Here is a 16,813-nt window from a genome sequence, read left to right as displayed (position 1 = left end):
CAGCCGCTGCGCATGCGCTTGTGACGACAGCGGCGCGCGGGCGGGTGACGCACGGACGGAGGAGAACGCTGGCGCGAGCCAGTAGTGGCCGCCGGGCGGGAGCGGGGCGGGAGCGGGGCGGAGCGCCTCCCCCCTCCCTCAGCGCTCCGCCCCGCTCCCGCCCGGCGGCTTTCGGCCCTTCCCGGGGGCTCCCTGAGGTTTCTAGGTGTGTGCGAGGGCCTCGTGTGGTTTCTGGGCTGCTAATGGCTATTAACTGCTTTTCCCCCTTAATTAGAGTTCTAAAACATTTCCTAGTTGGTGGGTTTCTGGGATGTTTTTTTTTTAAGTGCTGGAGGCTCAAACTGGCCATGAGGCAATCTTATGGCTGGTATTGTGGAGTCCATCTAATGTTTCAGTCCTTTTAGGCACCCAATTTATCATTTTTAGGCGTGTAAGGTTAAATCCAGGTATTTTTAGCGGTCAGTCTTTGGGAATGAGAACGCTGGAGCGTGGCGCCCTTGCCAAGGAGGGAACAGATCTGATCATACCGTACACAGTCTTACACATGGGGTATCTTGTTTTAGGAAATGGCCCTGAGCGCTGTTGGTCTGGAGCGTGCTGCTCAGAGAAATGTCCCTGTCTCCCAGCGTAAGCGACACCAGAAGCCATCCTGGAAAGCAGTTTCTGTGCTTTACGTTTTCTACACAAGAGCGCCCTATCGTTCTAATTTAGACCACTATGTGCAGCTTGCCAGGCTGTAAAGGCTTTTTACAGCCTGTCACATCGACTCCGTGAGGACGTAACAGCAGGCAAAATGGACCATGGCTCCGAACATGCTCGTCTGCTCTGCCGTTCTAGTAGTGGTGGCAGCAGCAGCATGAGAATGGAAATAGTCATGCCACCTTAGGCAGCTGGGGAGGGGCAGTGCTGCCATTGCGAAGCACTACAAGTGTAAGACATGTAATGGAAACGTGCAGCTGTTAATTGTCCAATCAAATATGGTGCAAATTTCATGTAAGGACTTGCAGGATGTTGGACTCTGTCCCTACGGTTTCTTTGTCCTGCTACATGTATATTAGTATATGGATGGGGAGAGGCCCCGAACTCTGATATTTGGGGTAGGTAACATAGTCACACAAAATGTTTTTAAATGAGGGTGAAAGTTTAGTTGGAGCAGGAGGCCACACTCAGCTCTACAACTACCTGTAAGAAGGAGGCTGAATAAGTGGTTAGAAGAAAATGCACACCTCTGCCTCTCCAGGAAAGGACATATACAGAGGTATGATGACAATCCAGACGATGTAACTACTGCATTCTTTAATGGCTTCAAATCTCCTCCGCGTCTTCAACATAACCATCCAGCTAGAGACTATTTGAAGGTAGTTCGCTACTAGCTGTCTCTGGTGGGAACTGTTGCAAACACTAGCAAAGACATAGTTGGGCTGCCCCGAGATCTGCGGCGCAATACACCTGTCACCTTATTTCCAAATAATGACGTTACCTGCAGTGCCTTTTTGTTTAGTAGCAGCATGGGCAAGGTCTGTTGCTCACGGTGTAATCTGCCCACTTCAGCCCTGCTTGGACCCACCGGGGGCTCCCCTGCCAGGGGTGTGCCTGGCACACTGAAAATCCCCTATTAGCAAGTGAGATAGGCACTTATGTCAGAGCCTGTGGCTAAATCCAGGCCTTAAGCATTGATGCTGCTTTGAAAAGATGGGGCTTGTGTCTGAGCTGCTTGGCTGTCTCACAAAGTTGGGTGCTACGGCTGTCCCTCCCTTTTTGCCTGTGGAAGAGCCGTGCTGTTTGGCCGGACCTGTGTGAGCATGAATAGGTAGCTCCCGTGCCTGGCTGTCTTAAGTCGATGTCGTAAAAAGGAGGAAGCTGAGAAACAACGAGGCAGAGAGGTGACGTGACCCAGAACTGGGGACTTCACATGCAAATGTAAACAAATTAGTAATAATTTAATTAAGGGGATCTCCCCATGGGGTTGTCTTGGCCAACTCACATATCAAACTTCGCCCACTCTTTCTTACGCTATATTAATTTTAGCTAAAATATTTTCACAAAGCATTTTGACCCAGTCTAGACAATCCCTTACTGCCTTTACTTTCTGTAACAAGTTGATATTTCTGAATTATGTGTCATGTTGCCACAGTGTGACCGTTCAAACCTGATGTCTGTGTAGCCTGGAAAAGCTCTGGTTATTTTGTGCTGGATCAAGCCCAAATTCGGTACTGCTTGTTTCATTTATAATCACGTGCCCTATCTTTGGAATGCCACCTAATGTTAAATTCCACTAGATTTGGGATATTTTTATTCATACACAGTACCTGATTGAAATGTAACTGGCAATGTATGAGGTATGTATGTATACACATGCAGATGAATAAGTATTTTCTTAGATCTGTGGGATTTCGGTTGCATTCCGAGGGCATGATTCATTTCCTCCTCTGAAACTCCAGCTACTGGCGCTGAGGGTGTGGAGCTTGCCAGTACAGGCCAAATAGGCGGAGTTGTCCAGGAAAGAGCTGGGCCACAGGACTGTCCAGTGGATGTGCTGAAGCAGTGTAATTCACAGGTCGTTTGATCCCGTCTCTTTTCTGAATGTTTTGAACTACTCTTAGATCTGCACTGATGAATTCCTGGCCCTAGTGAGCACCGACTGTATTATCATTTCCCAGTGAGCAATACCTTAGCTAACACAGCTGCCATCATAGGGAAAAGAGGACCAAAAAAGAGGGCCCGCTGCACCCCGAGAGGAGGTCTGCATCAATGACAGCTGTCATTCATTAACTGACACCTGGATTCTGCCTGCAGATAGGTGCTATAGCTGTGATACACCTGTGAGCATGAGAGCTGACAGCAGTGGCGTCATACCGACATACATCAGGCCCTTCGTTAGTTGTACATTGCCACTCTACAGGTAGCTTTGGGCTACAAACGCTGTAGCTGGTTCTGGGTGGCTATATCTAGGTGACTGCACGGATCCTTGCGCGTAGTCAGACTACAAGCAAGTGACATCTAATAGGCAGAGGAGTAGTTTTCTTTCAGCTTGGCCCTACGGCAGTGCTAGGTATGTAGTCCCCGTTCTCATGATTTATGCAATGCCGTTTAGCTAGTGCCACATTAATGTCAGTCAGTGGGCGAGTGTTCCTGTATCTCTTGTTCTTGATTACACTTCTATTCCTAGAACTCATCAAAAGTCTATTGCCTTGCTCCTCACAAAAAAGTCTAAATAAGTCAAAAAAGCTGTTATTATAAATTCCCATTTGAAATGCGTTTTGTTAGAAATGTTATTCTCTTGATAAAACAATGATCAGTCTCTGATTCTGCAGTGGTGTTTTAGACTTAATTAATAAATCATGCTTGCCACTTTTCATTTAGAAAGGATTTTACAGACATAATTAATTAAACCTGACAGTATCCTTGTTGGATAAGTAAGTACTCTGACTTTTTAAATAACGACACTCAGGCAGACTGGTTATACTACTTTCTCAAGTCAGTGGAAGGACCAAGACAAGAATTTAAAACTTCCTGCTATCTTGACATAATTTAAGAGATGAGACTATCCGTCCTTTTCTTATTTCATTCTGATATCCATACGTGTGATGCCTGAGTTATTGGGTGTGGTTCTGTGGCCTATAGTATGTAGTGTATTGGACTAGACTATTTTCTGCTTAAAATCTATTACTTGATTTAATGTGGAAGAGAGTTTTTACAATATATCTATCTGGAACCATCAGATGTGTAGCTGTAATAATGCTGCTATTTGTAGAATCATAGAATCATAGAATCATAAAATAGTTTGGGTTGGAAGGGATCTTTAAAAGTCATCTAGTCCAACCCCCCTGCAGTGAGCAAGGGACATTTTCAACTAGAACAGGTTGCTCAGAGCCCCATCCAGCCTGATCTTGAATGTTTCCAGGGATGGGGCATCTACCACCTCTCTGGGCAACCTGTTCCAGCGTTTCACCACCCTCATCGTAAAAAACTTCTTCCTTAGATCTAGTCTGAATCTACCCACTTTTAGTTTAAAACCATTACCTGTCCTATCGCTATTTATATCCTATTACCTATACCTTGTCCTATCGCTACAGGCCCTGCTGAAACGTTTGTCCCTGTCTTTCTTATAAGCCCCCTTTAAGTACTGAAAGAGGGCAATAAGGTCTCCATAGAGCCTTCTCCAGGCTGAACAACCCCAACTCTCTCAGCCTTTCCTCATAGGAGAGGCGTGCCATCCCTCTGATCATTTTGTGGCCCTCCTCTGACCTGCTCCATGGCTTCCCTGTGCTGGGGGCCCCAGAGCTGGACGCAGTACTCCAGGTGGGGTCTCACCAGAGCGGGGTAGAGGGGCAGAATCACCTCCCTCGACCTACTGGTCACGCTTCTTTTGATGCAGACCAGGATACGGTTGGTCTTCTGGGCTGCGAGTGCACATTGCTGGCTCATGTCCAGTTTTTCATCCACCAGTACCCCCAAGTCCTTCTCGTCAGGGCTGTTCTCAATCCCTTCATCACTCAGCCTGTATTGATACCAGGGATTGCCCCGACCTAGGTGCAGGACCTTGTACTTGGCCTTGTTGAAACTCATGAGGTTCACATAGGCCCACTTCTCAAGCTTGTCCAGGTCCCTCTGGATGACATCCCATCCCTCAGGCACATCGACCGCACCACACAGGTTGGTGTCGTCTGCAAACTTGCCGAGGGCACACTCGATCCCACTGTCTATGTCATTGATAAAGATATTAAATGGTACTGGTCCCAGTATGGACCCTTGAGGGACACCACTTGTCACCGATCTCCATCTGGACATTGAGCCGTTGACCACTACCTTCTGGATATGACCATCCAACCAATTCCTCATCCACTGAACAGTCCACCCATAAAGTCCGTATCTCTCCAATTTAGAGAGAAGGATGTTGTGGGGGACCGTGTCAAGTCCTTACAGAAGTCCAGATAGATGACATCTGTATCTCTTCATTCATTCATCCTTACTGTTTCCTCCAGTATATTCCATTTTAATAGTAGTAGCAGTGCTTTATAGTGCTTGATAATGGTCTGTCGAGACCAAGATCACATTATGCAAGAGACTGTGCTGAGAGAAAGTGTAAGGTGTTCATTGGCCCTTGACTTCTAATCTTCACATGAAAGATGCCTGTTGGAGTGAAGAACACAAAAAGTGTTGTTCACAAGGTACCCTGGTTAACAAAGGATGGGTCAAAAGTGCTCTGATAAGAATTCAATGTTCCTCACTTCTAAAAATGTTCCTAGACATAGGCGAGAGAAAGGATGACAGAGATCACTTAAAATATGAAGCAGATGTGTATGTTCCTTTTAAAATGTTCTGTGTGCAGAGATATTAACAAAGGAAAATTTTGTCTACCGAAGCCACTTCAAGAATTTGAAAATATGTCTTTTAAGAGGGGGTTTTCCATCTGCTAGACCATTGTTCATGTACTGTCACGCATATGGAACCTGGCTCATCTGGATATATTTTGTTTTACATTTTAATGGTATCCCAAAGTGTAAGTTGCAGATATTATATTTGCAAGACTTAAAAGTGTTACACGCTTTCATATTAGTTTTGCATGGAGGATCAGGACAGGATGCAAAGAAACCTTTGTGTGCGTGTTCTTAGGACAATAATTAAGACGCTGTATGATACGAGGGAACATTTTTTACTTCAGATACTATGACATCATACTGTTTGACAAAAATGTTATTAACCGTAATGAATATAAGTTGATATTTGCAAGTGCAGCATCCTGCCAAATGTCAATAGTCATCTGCTTCAGTTCCTGTGTCATCAGCACAATGGGTAGAGACAGTGTGTGAAGATACCTGATAGTGGGTTGGGAGCAGGTGAGGGAGAAAGAAAAATGTTACGTTACTTATATTACCCTTTTATTAATGGAATAGCTACTGATAAATATACTTACTGCCTCACAGTGCATGCCTAGATATCAATCTCCTAACAGGTCTGTGGTGAATAACTGTATTTTATTCTTCTTACAGCCCACAGTCGGCAGTAATGCAGATACTTAGACATAATCAAGATTTTAAAATAGCTGTAAAACTGGTTTTGCTCTCACATTAGTCCCTTTGTTGTGCTTAATATCTTTGTCTCCATCCTATGCAAGGATGTTTGAATTGTGAGTCCTTTCAGGGAAGGAACATGTACTGCTCTGCGCATATATATGTATTGAACCTGAGAAACTAAGATCCCTTTTTGTTTGACCTTAAATATCATCAGCACACTTGGCCTTGTTAGTATTAATAACGATTTTAAATTTGGCAGTAATAATTTGAGATGAATTGGCTAATTAGACACCCAGGTAATACTGTAGAAGTTCAGATTCTTCAGATTCTAAGATTTCCTTAACCTTGTGTCTCCTCCGATTTGCTAGCCTTAGTGCTTAGATTTGGTCTGTTCTCATTAATTTTAACTGAATACAGCTGGAGAGCGGTGAATGGGTTAGTTGTAGTGTACAGTACATTTTATAGGAAAACAATACCAAAAATAGGTCTCTGCCTCTTTACTTTTCCTCTCCCTGTAATGAAGCTAACTGCTTTTAATTATAGCTTGCAGAGACACTGTGCTGAATTACTTAATCTCTGTGTAAGGACTGGATTCTAGGTTCTTAATTGGCATCTGAATGTTAGGCAACTTTGCAAAAATCCAAAGCTAAGAGTGAGCATACGGTACAAGATGCATATCATGTATGTCATTATCTGTCAGACCCCTACGCCTTAAAGTTTTTAAGAAACAGGAGAGAGGAAACATTGCCTGCCCTGGCAACGTGAGCTTTTCATCCAGTGGTGACACCATTTGCAATAATCTGAAGTTCCTAGACCAAAGTCAGTTATATTCTTCTTGAAATGATCAGCTGAAGTGGAAAAAAAGAAAGAAGATCAGGTCTCCTCTTTTGTTTTTCAACTGAGATGAAAGTTGATTTGGAAATGTTCCTTGCTAAAACTGAAGTTGCATTTCCAGTAGTTGGGAGGAGCTCCTGAGTTACATGACCCCACCCACATCTGCTCGCTTTCGGTTTACCTGGGGAGATTCTACAAGGAAACTGGAGGAGAAAAGGACAGCAACGAAAGGGAGAGCACGGAGGACAGGTCTAAAAAGGCAGAAATTTAAAGCGGAGTGCCTCAAGCGAGTAAACCCCCATTTTGTGCTGTGTTCAGCAGAGATAACACGTGAGTAGCAGTCGGTGGCACGTTGTGGGTGTTCCTAAATCCTGTTTAAAGCAGATCATGTCACTGATTCATTCATCCCTTGATAAAAGTTATGAGTCAGATCCTCAGCGAGTGTAAATTTTCAAAGCTCCACTGGCTTGAGGGAGAAATGTCTTAAGGATCCAGTCTGTAGTGTAGAGAGGCCTCATTCTTTGGGTGCCAAGTTTGACATGGCTTCCTTTTGACTGGATCTTTATAAGCCCCAGTTACGTTCAGACAACATTCTTGTAATAGTAATATTTATCTCCTTGTGTAGGGAATGTTCTGCTAGCTTAAAGAGGACCTACAAATGAATAATAATGGATGCAGGTTTTTATTTGTTTCTCTTTAAAAGAAATCATACAAATAATTTTTAGGGAAAATGCTTGGGGTTTTTTGGTTTTATACAGTAAGTTTGAGTTGGAGAATACTGACATTGTAACGTTACAGATGTGCGTAGCTTCTTGTTGGCGTGATATTGGAATAGTTTGCCATTTTGTTTATACAACATCTTTTTGCACCCATGCAATTGAAGTTAAATTGTTAGTATGGTGTTTAAGGAATGTCGCTGTTGTATTTTGGACTCCCTTCCAGTGTTTCTTCTAATCTTTTCCAAAATAGAGGTAATTATGCGTCATCTATGAGGAATTTGTAATACAGCGTACTATGCCCCTTGAGGATCTTTCTTAAGTCGTATGTATGTGAGGCCTGGAAAAATCATGTCCTCACATGGTTATATTTGAATATTAGCAACATGACAATGATACAGCTGTGCGTTTGTTCCTTCGTGTTCCTGTCTGACTTGGGCTCTGGCCTAGAAGTGATGTCGGTGTCAGAATATGTCAGATTGCTTATTTCTCAAAGCAGGGCCATGAAGCAGTTTTGCCAGCATGTGAAAGTCACAGTTGGAAAAATCTTGTTGATGGCAGTTGTTTTTTTTTCTCCCTGCTGTTTTTTTGTAGCAGGAAGTTACAGGAACAGCTTGTCAGGAGAAGCCTCCATGCCACTTGAACCACGTCTCACATCTGCAGAACTGGGCATGGCACTGAAGTGTGTTCACTGCATGGTTTGTGCGGGTGGCCCTTTACCTGTAAAGGCTCTACAGGTGATCTTGTGGTTCTCATAACCAAGAATCTGAAATATTGGAGATATAGCGTGGCCAATCTTCCTGGCCCTCTGAGCCTCATACCAAAATTTACTACTGCCAGACAGCTAGCTCATTCTTCAGTGAACCAAGGGAGAAGGGTGCTGTGTGATTTTGCAGGTGGGGAGTGACAGTGGCTCCCAGGAATGCTAGCTGTCCCTTGTGGGTCAAGGCTAGGCTGAAGGGTGTAACTTCAAGATGTAATGAAGTGTGTAATGTCAACTTCTGTAGCATCTGATAAATTACTCCCTCTTACAGTGGGGATTTATCCTATATAATCACAGCCCCTCTGTTGGATGTGGGACAGAATGCCAGCATGGGAGCTGTGCTTGAAAACATCGTAGCCCGGGGGAAACAGACTGGCAAGCTCTCCAGTAGTTCTCTGTTGCTGAGGTTTCAAGTGGTGCTGCTTCTTGGCCTCTGTCTTGAGATCCGTGCTCTGCAGTCCCTGTAAAACCCAACTGATGTTCTCCACTTTAGCTACCTAGATTGCAGCTTGTATTTTAACATATCACTTCTATGCTTTAAGTAGTAGTGCCAGGACTTAGCATACAAAAACTGTAGTGAGTCCCCACAGAACATAAGATTTGCCAGAATCATGCAATGTTAGCACATGCTAAATTTGTGCATTCTCATTTACCTTCTGCTGCTTGTTTGTTTGTTTTGGTGGGTTTTATGCTGCTAGGGGATCAAGCTTGTCTCTGCAAGCACAACTGCCTGACACTTTCTTTAGAATTCAAAAACAAAAGATGAGATTTTGATGTTATCATCTGTCTGCAGGGATTTGGGGCTTTTACTAAAACTCCCCAAACCCACTGTAAAACTTAAGAGGGAATTTTGTCAGCAACTGGCAAAGACATACAAGTGATATATGAAGAACTGGTGCTGCCTGACAAATTCTTCTCGTACACCAAGGATCACTGGACTCCTTTAAAGCAGCTGGGCCCCATGAAAGTGGCTTTGCAGTACCCGCAAAGAGAACAAGGCTTGGCAGGCACCATTTGATCAAAAGGAACTACCTACTGCCACATTGTTCCTTTGCACCCTTGCTTCCTGCTCCCTTCTCTGTCACAAGAGATGTGTGGTCAGAGCGTATTTGGGAGCCAGGAACTTCTAATTCTGGCTCCAACACCGTCTTCTTCATGACGTGAAAGCAGGTATATGGGTATTTTTAAAGGATTTTTAAAAAATAGCCTCTAATTGAGCTGCCCACATTTGGATATGTAGTCAGAGGCATACTAGGCCTGATTTTCAGAAGTAGTAAATGCCTGTGAATCCTTTTGTTCTCAGCTGGGATTGTAGATACTCAACAATGAGTAGTCAGGGCAAATTAGTTATTCTTTAGAAGGCTTGAGCATGAACTGTGTTACGTAAGTTTCTAAGCATTAGGAAACTAATGAGCAGCACTAATATTAAGCACTATTCTTAACACCAACTGCAGTTTTCACACTGAGATGCCTTATGAGATGCAAATTTGAGAAGAGGAGGAGGAGAAATGAAGAAAAATTATCTAAAAATGTGGCACAGTAAAGTATAGCCTACAGAGTGTGTGACTTACAAAGAATGTTGGGAAAATAGGAAGCTTTAATTTCTTTAAAAAAACCCAAAACTCTGTGGTCTTGTAAGACTGAAAATAACTTAATTAATGTTCTTTGCTGTCGCTTTAAAATATACTGTCTGCCACTCCATCTTCTCTTTCCCTTTTCTGCTCTCAGGAGACTAGTTCTCCAGAAGGTGGGTTTTGAGATTTGGGAGTACTTGTCGAGAAAGATGGAATATGGGAGAACACTTCACAACTGTGTTAAGGTCAGTCCTCAGAACAATATTTTCATTTCTGAGACTCTTCCTCATCTGACTTTCACAAATGAGGCTTGTGAAGAATCAATGCCATTTCAACACCATCTTACTCTTGTGCTTTTACAAGGAAGAAGCAGGTCTATTTTGAAAATAACCAGTCTACAGAATATTGTTCAAATAAATTACGATATTGGACATCATACCTGATATTTCGGTCTGCTGTTTGCTGTTGGAGCCCGAGTGCTGTGGTCTGTGCTGTTTGCATTGTACTAAAGTACGGCTGAGTTTCACTCTGACTGCTATCCCCAGGGCCCTCATGAAGAAGAGGTTCGTATATCATGAGATTACCCCACTGAGCAAAGAAATGAAATAAATAATACTACTCTTTTAGTTCTGTCTAGTAGCTCATAGAGCCTTTCAAGGCAGTGTCAGCATGGGCTAGATACTGCATCAGTGCATAAAAAGACATCCTTTACAAGAACAGCACTGCAAAATGAGGCCAGTGTGAGCCTAATGGGTGGTGGAAAACAGTGAGCCTTTTTTTTTTTCCCCCTCCTTAATGCAATCCTGCAGGGGTTTATTTTCCAGCATCTGTGAGTCTTGGGGCAAATCAGCTTGCTGAAATTCTTCTACAACAGGAGCTCCAAGTAAATCACTGTAGTAGTAGGGATCTTATTTGGGAACCAATTAGAGCTTGTGCTGGTTGTTTCTCCTTGGCAGCTTTAATGAATCTATCAACACAGAAATACTAGGAAATAAAAGATTTTACAGTAGTCTCCATTAGAACGAAGCCCACAGGCTATCCTGTTCCTTTCACAGTACAATACAATGCTTCAAAAAGATGGAAAAGGTTGTTACGATAACTTAGTCATGTGTGAAGAACAGGAGAGATAATATGAGTTTAATAATATTATCGTTCTGTAACTTTAGGAAGAAATATTCCCCAGAATAATTGCTCTTCCCTATACTGCAGAAAACATTGCAAAAGCCCACTTGAAATGTCTGTTAATGCAAAGTAACTCAAGCAGGTACAGTAAATTTCAAAATCTTGTATTATCATTACAAAGAATAAACTCTCTTTTCTTTTTGCTTGTCCACCAGTCCTTTCACCCAAAGCCTTAGTAATATTTTTATTATAATTAAATTTCACAGTGTATCTCTCAAATACATTATGACATTTGATCTTATTTTATCTAAAAATCACAGGTACTCCTTGTCGTATTATATAATTTCTAGGCTGTACAAACAATTATCTGTTGTACCCTATTCTCTAGCTGGTGCTAGGACTCAGTTTCTGTTTCAGTTAACCCTTTCATGCACTCCAAACTGATAGCATCTGCTTAAGAAAAATCGCATAATGCTGTCCTGAGAAATGGAAGAAGAAAAGGCATAAGCTTAGAGAAGTCAATAAGAAGCTGAAGTTCTCTTGACAAGGGGAGGGCCATGACTGTGTAAACATGTGGTGCTATTTTTATTGTTGTTGTCCTTTAACATCCCATACATTGAAACAAATGAGAATATAATTATCCAATCTTACGCACGTGAGTCGTACAAAATGAAAACATAAAATAGAGTATGGCTGTTTAAAAAGCTGCCTGTGTTTCTCTTTAGGATTTTTATAGTGTCAGCATAATAGGAACACTGCTTTTTTGGTGTAATATTTCAAGTCCTGTTTCCACCTTAAGAAAATGAACTGTTGTATACCAGCCCTTCAGAGCTGATAAGAAAAAATGGAGACTATGGTTACAGCTACAATGCATCTTATATACCTGGAACTGTTCTTAGCTGTGTATCAGGCAATTAAAGATATTTTTAACTTCCAGTCTTTAAAAAGCAATGGACTTTATCTATTTTTAATAAAAAGGATATTAAAATATTAAGCATATTTAAAAGGCCATTGTAAACAAATAAGCAGGCAAGATAGGAGTAGGAGTGGAGATTTGGATGCCATCGTAGGGTGTTCTTAGATGTTTTTTGTGCAGCACTCTTTCCACCAGGAGAAACACACTAGACCATGGAAAAGAAAGAATTAGCGCTATTTTATCTAATGTTATTTACTCTTTCATGTTCTGTAGGACCTCGTTAGAAGGTTGAGAGATGAGTACCAGCAGTGCATGTATGTTAATAATAGGCAGTACAAATGAGATTATAATAAGAGAATCCTGGATGATACATAGGGAATTAGAGCCAGGAGTCCATATATAAAAGCAGGCATGTACTCAGTGAAACTAAGTGCTTAGTAAGTCTTTGCAGGAGAGAAACCACAAAGGTGGAGGCTGAGTCAAACTTAACAAAGCTCCTAAAAATTAGTGGTAATCCAAAAAGAGAAGCAAAATCCAGGAGTTCTGAATGTTATTCTCTGAGCTACTGTAGGCTTATTTTCAGTCTCTTAGAACTTTGTCCTTGAAATTCCTTTTGGGAGAAACTTTTAATTGAAACAGTGTAAATTTAAAAAAAAAAAGGTTGGAGAAAAAAAAACAGGGTTACTGCTCTTAGGTTATGAGACGTTGGAAAAATGCAGTTTGTCTCTTCTGAATCCCCTGCACATATGTGATGCTCAAAGTATGAAAAAAGTTACCTTCGACAGGACTGATCATTTTGCATTTTAAAGTAGCTGTCTCTTTTAAGCTTTCCTAAAGAACGCAGGAATTCCAAGAATTTTTTCTTGTGGCACATGTACTCTTTCCTTATTGTTTAAACAGGGGGATGAAAGTCTTCAGGGATCAATCTTCAGGGAGGCACATTGGCATGTGTGTAAATTTAAGAGCGTGTATCCCCCATTGAAGTCGGTGGAGCTTGAGTAGGCACTTAAAAGTAAACACGTTTAACAGTTTTCTTTAAACAGCAGGGCCATAATGTCTAATGTACGTGAAGTATTTTAGAGAACAGCAAAAGGCAAAATACATGGTTAAAAGACGCAATGAAAATAGATGAAAGGGAGGAAAAAGCTGTGTCTGCTACTATTACACAACTTCTTATCTGTGTTTCCAGTAGGTGTCAATCTCTAAAGATAAGTGTACTATACAGCTGCTAGTTTTGGCTGGTGTATTTTTGGCCTGTATTTTGACAGAAAGTATAAATAATACAAATGGTAGATTCAGGCACTGTGTGGTGTAATAGGCAATCCAGCATATCAGAGAATTATGCATTACAATGGCTACTATTACACTACTGTAACTTCTGTGGTATACAAATTCGTGACACAGAAAACGTCAAATAATAAAAGAAGATTATTTACACAGAGACAAAATTATTGTAAATAATTTTGAGGTTTTGAATGACTTGCACTTTTCTTCCTAAGTGACAATGATTCCTACCCTTAGTAATGTCCTAGTAAAAACCCTGGAAATCATTTATTTTAATCTTTTACCTAGATTATTATTTAGGAATACATTTAAATCCACACCAAAATGTACCATTAATACAAAGGTAGGGTTACAAATGTTTTCATTCTGCTGAAATACATCTTAAGAGGAAGATAGTTTAAAAACTTGCTAGCATTTTGTACTGACATTTTACTTAAATTTCCAGGAGAAGTTGTACCTGTATAGTAGCAGAAGCCAGAAACTGGGTGGCAGGCTAGACAGGACTGGAGTGAGGATGAAGCAGCACTGGACTGGGCTGTTAAGGATGGAGATTGGAATTGGCTAGCAAAGGCTGTCCAGCCTGGGAGCTGCAGAAGGAAACACAGCAGGTATGGCACTGGGACTGGCTGAAAAACTAGGGGAAGGTGGGAACAGTTTGGCATGAAAATCAAGAGGATGAAAGATAGGGATAGGTACAAGGAGAAAGGTGGTGAAAAATGGAACTGCCTGAGCAAATACATTGAATCAAGGAGGGTGCGTGGGAAATATGAAATCATAAAATGGCCAGCAGGCTGGAAGCTGAGACAGGGAACGGGAGTGAGGGCGCAGAGCTTGAGTGCAAAGGGTGGCTGGAGGTTCGACAAGTGAGAGAAGAGAGATGGATCTGAAGGAGAACAGGAAGGGAGAATTGGGTCTGGGAGGAGATATGTGGAAGTCGAGTCAGGTGAGTGTTGTAGATAAATAAAGCTAGTCTGCTATACTCCTTCCCTCACTGAAATATCTGGGTAGCTTTTTGGATAAAATGACTAACAACCCCCACTTCCCCTGGGTAATAAGAGGGGACCTTTCTCTATTTCTTGAGTTGGAACTAGACTAAGTCATTTGGATTTTTAATTTGTGTTTTTGTGGAGGGGATAGGAAAGAAGTATTTCTTCGATCAGAGACCGTTTGGAGTTTGGTGATAACCCGTGCATGTCTCTTGGAGTGGAAAATCTTTTTCAAGTGTTTCTGAAAGATATCTGCAATGTTGCTTAAAAACAATCATACCCTGGACTCACTTATTGTGCTTTGTCCAGATAACCTCAAAAAAAGCCCACTTCATCTGCTCCGCTGTGCTTTGTTCTGGGGCTTGTCATCTGTGCTGCTGCGAAGGGCAGCAGCTGCTGCAGTTTGTAGGTCTTCACGCAGTCTGTGATGTTACTGCGGTTGATCTGTTAGCTCTTTGGCCAACAGGGCCAGTGCCTTATACTGGCATTTGAAACTGACTGGGAGCTAGTTGGAGGACTTGAGCTTGAAGCATTTCCTCCAAAGCAACATTTTTTTTTCAGTAACAATTCTGAAACAGTATTTTCAGCTTGATGCAGAGAGTTGCAACTAATCCAGCCTGATATGAAAAATGCCTTCCTCTGCCCAGAGTCTCATGGGCAAGATGAGAGAGTTTCCCAACAAGGTGAAGATGAAGAGTGTATTTTGGAAAATGTATGCTACTCAGACAGACAAAATGAGTATGAGCTGTGGAAATCTGCCTCTTTTTGCTGAATGAGAGCTGTGTACTTTCTGTGAAAGGTGCTAAAAATGTCTTGGACAACTTCTGATTTGAATGTTCCTCTTTTCTATCTGGTATCACTTGAGTCTTCTTTGGCTCCAGCCTGGCCCAGCTGTTTTCCATCCTAATCTTATTTCCCGTAGCTATCTGGACACGTTCGCAGCGGCAGTGGTCACGCTGGGTGAGGATGAAGTCCTGCAGTTGTCCTTGGCGTGTGTTATCGCCCGCTAAACCGGTGGAATCTCATTAGGTTAGCTTTCTTCGCGGCCGCTTACAGACGCTGAAGGGTGGAAGCTCCCTGTGGTCTGCGGAGATAAAGGCCTTCGGAAAGGAGGAGCGAGGCTTATCAGCGCTGCCAGTGAAAGAACGTCTGGAGGCCTCTTAGCGTTGGGCCAGCTCTTTCTGCAGTGTCCTCTTGGCACACAAATAGCTTCAAGGGCTGCCCCAGGGTCCGACCCATTCCCATAGCCCTGGAAAAGCAGGTTTCTAGCGGCGTTAAGCAGCAAGGACGAAACGAGGGTGCGAAAGTCGATAATATTGGAGTAGTTTTTCCTTCTGTGGGCTTCCCGCCGGCCTCGGTGCAGGCGGTTCGCAGGTAGCACACCTCGGTCCCGCCCGCGGCGTTTCCTCAGCGCTTTAAATCAGCCGGAGCTACCAGCGGTAGGGCAGGCAGCAGCGGTGGGGTCCTGCAGGAGAGGTGAAGATTTGCTCGGCCCCCTCTTTGCCGGGGGAAAACCCTCCCGTTCGCTGCGGGCTGCGCGGCCGGGCCGGGCTCTGCGCCAGGGAAGGGGCCGGGCGGGCAGCGCCGGGGCCGGGACAGCGCCGGGGCCGGGGCAGCCCCCGCGCCACGCCCCGCCCCCAACGCTACGTCATGGAATTCCAAGGGCGCTTCCGCCAATGGCGGCGCCGCGCCAGCAGGGCGGGCAGAGCGCTGTTCTCCTCCGGTTCTCCGCGGGTAACCTCGGGGCTCGGTCCCGCCGGGGAAGGGAATCCAGGGAGGGCCGCGGCGGGGAGAGCGCCTGGCTATGGGAGAAGGAGGTGGGGAGTCGGGCTGCGTCCTCTGGGCGACCGGAGTTGGAGCTCACAGAGATCATCTATGAATTATTGATCTCCGGGCAGCTTCGCGCAGCTGGGAAACAGCCCTGCCGGCTTTTAACTTTTCCAGCTGCTCGTTATCGGATGCGTGGGTAGTGTTGGGAATTGATGCCAGTTTCGGTGCCCGGCTTTTAGAGTTTACAGAAAATTTGCAAATACTCCGTTGTAGAATACTGTGCAGCTTTGAGGTCTCTTTCTGGCTGACCATTAAGGTGCTGCTGTTCTCTCATAAAATAGTATCAATAGATAAATTAGTCCACTAATTCTTCTGTAACTGTAACTAAAACCCTTTGTAGCGTCTTTTTCCTGGCAGTCACCTTTCATAAACTCACCGTAGGGTCAGAGGTGCATGTCTGGTGTATGTCTACACCAGTCTGTGTAGTGCAGCCCGCTGCATTTATTCGAGTACCAAAGCAGCCTATATCTGTTTTAGCTGGGCGTTCTGCCCATGATAACACTCTTCCTCGTCAGGTTTGATTAGCCCCAAGCGAATTGCTCTGCTTACATGGCTAAACTACTTCTGCTGCTGGAGGGAGCTTGGATGTCTCTGCACAGAACTGCGTTGCATCATCATCACCCATAATAAAAATTTTGCAAATCAAATACGGCTCCTTCTTATACCAAAATGACAGACAAGATGGTGGCACCAGTTTGTGTGAGCAGAGAATATGACTCTGCAGATGAAGTGTAGTTAAGAAAATTGCAAGTGACTGTTCAGTCGTATTAG

This window comes from Nyctibius grandis, chromosome 1 (genome assembly GCF_013368605.1).
Source record: "Nyctibius grandis isolate bNycGra1 chromosome 1, bNycGra1.pri, whole genome shotgun sequence".
NCBI classification, from domain to species: Eukaryota; Metazoa; Chordata; class Aves; order Nyctibiiformes; family Nyctibiidae; genus Nyctibius; species Nyctibius grandis.
The sequence above is the reverse complement of the archived record's forward strand: the minus strand, read 5'-3'. Positions refer to the sequence as shown.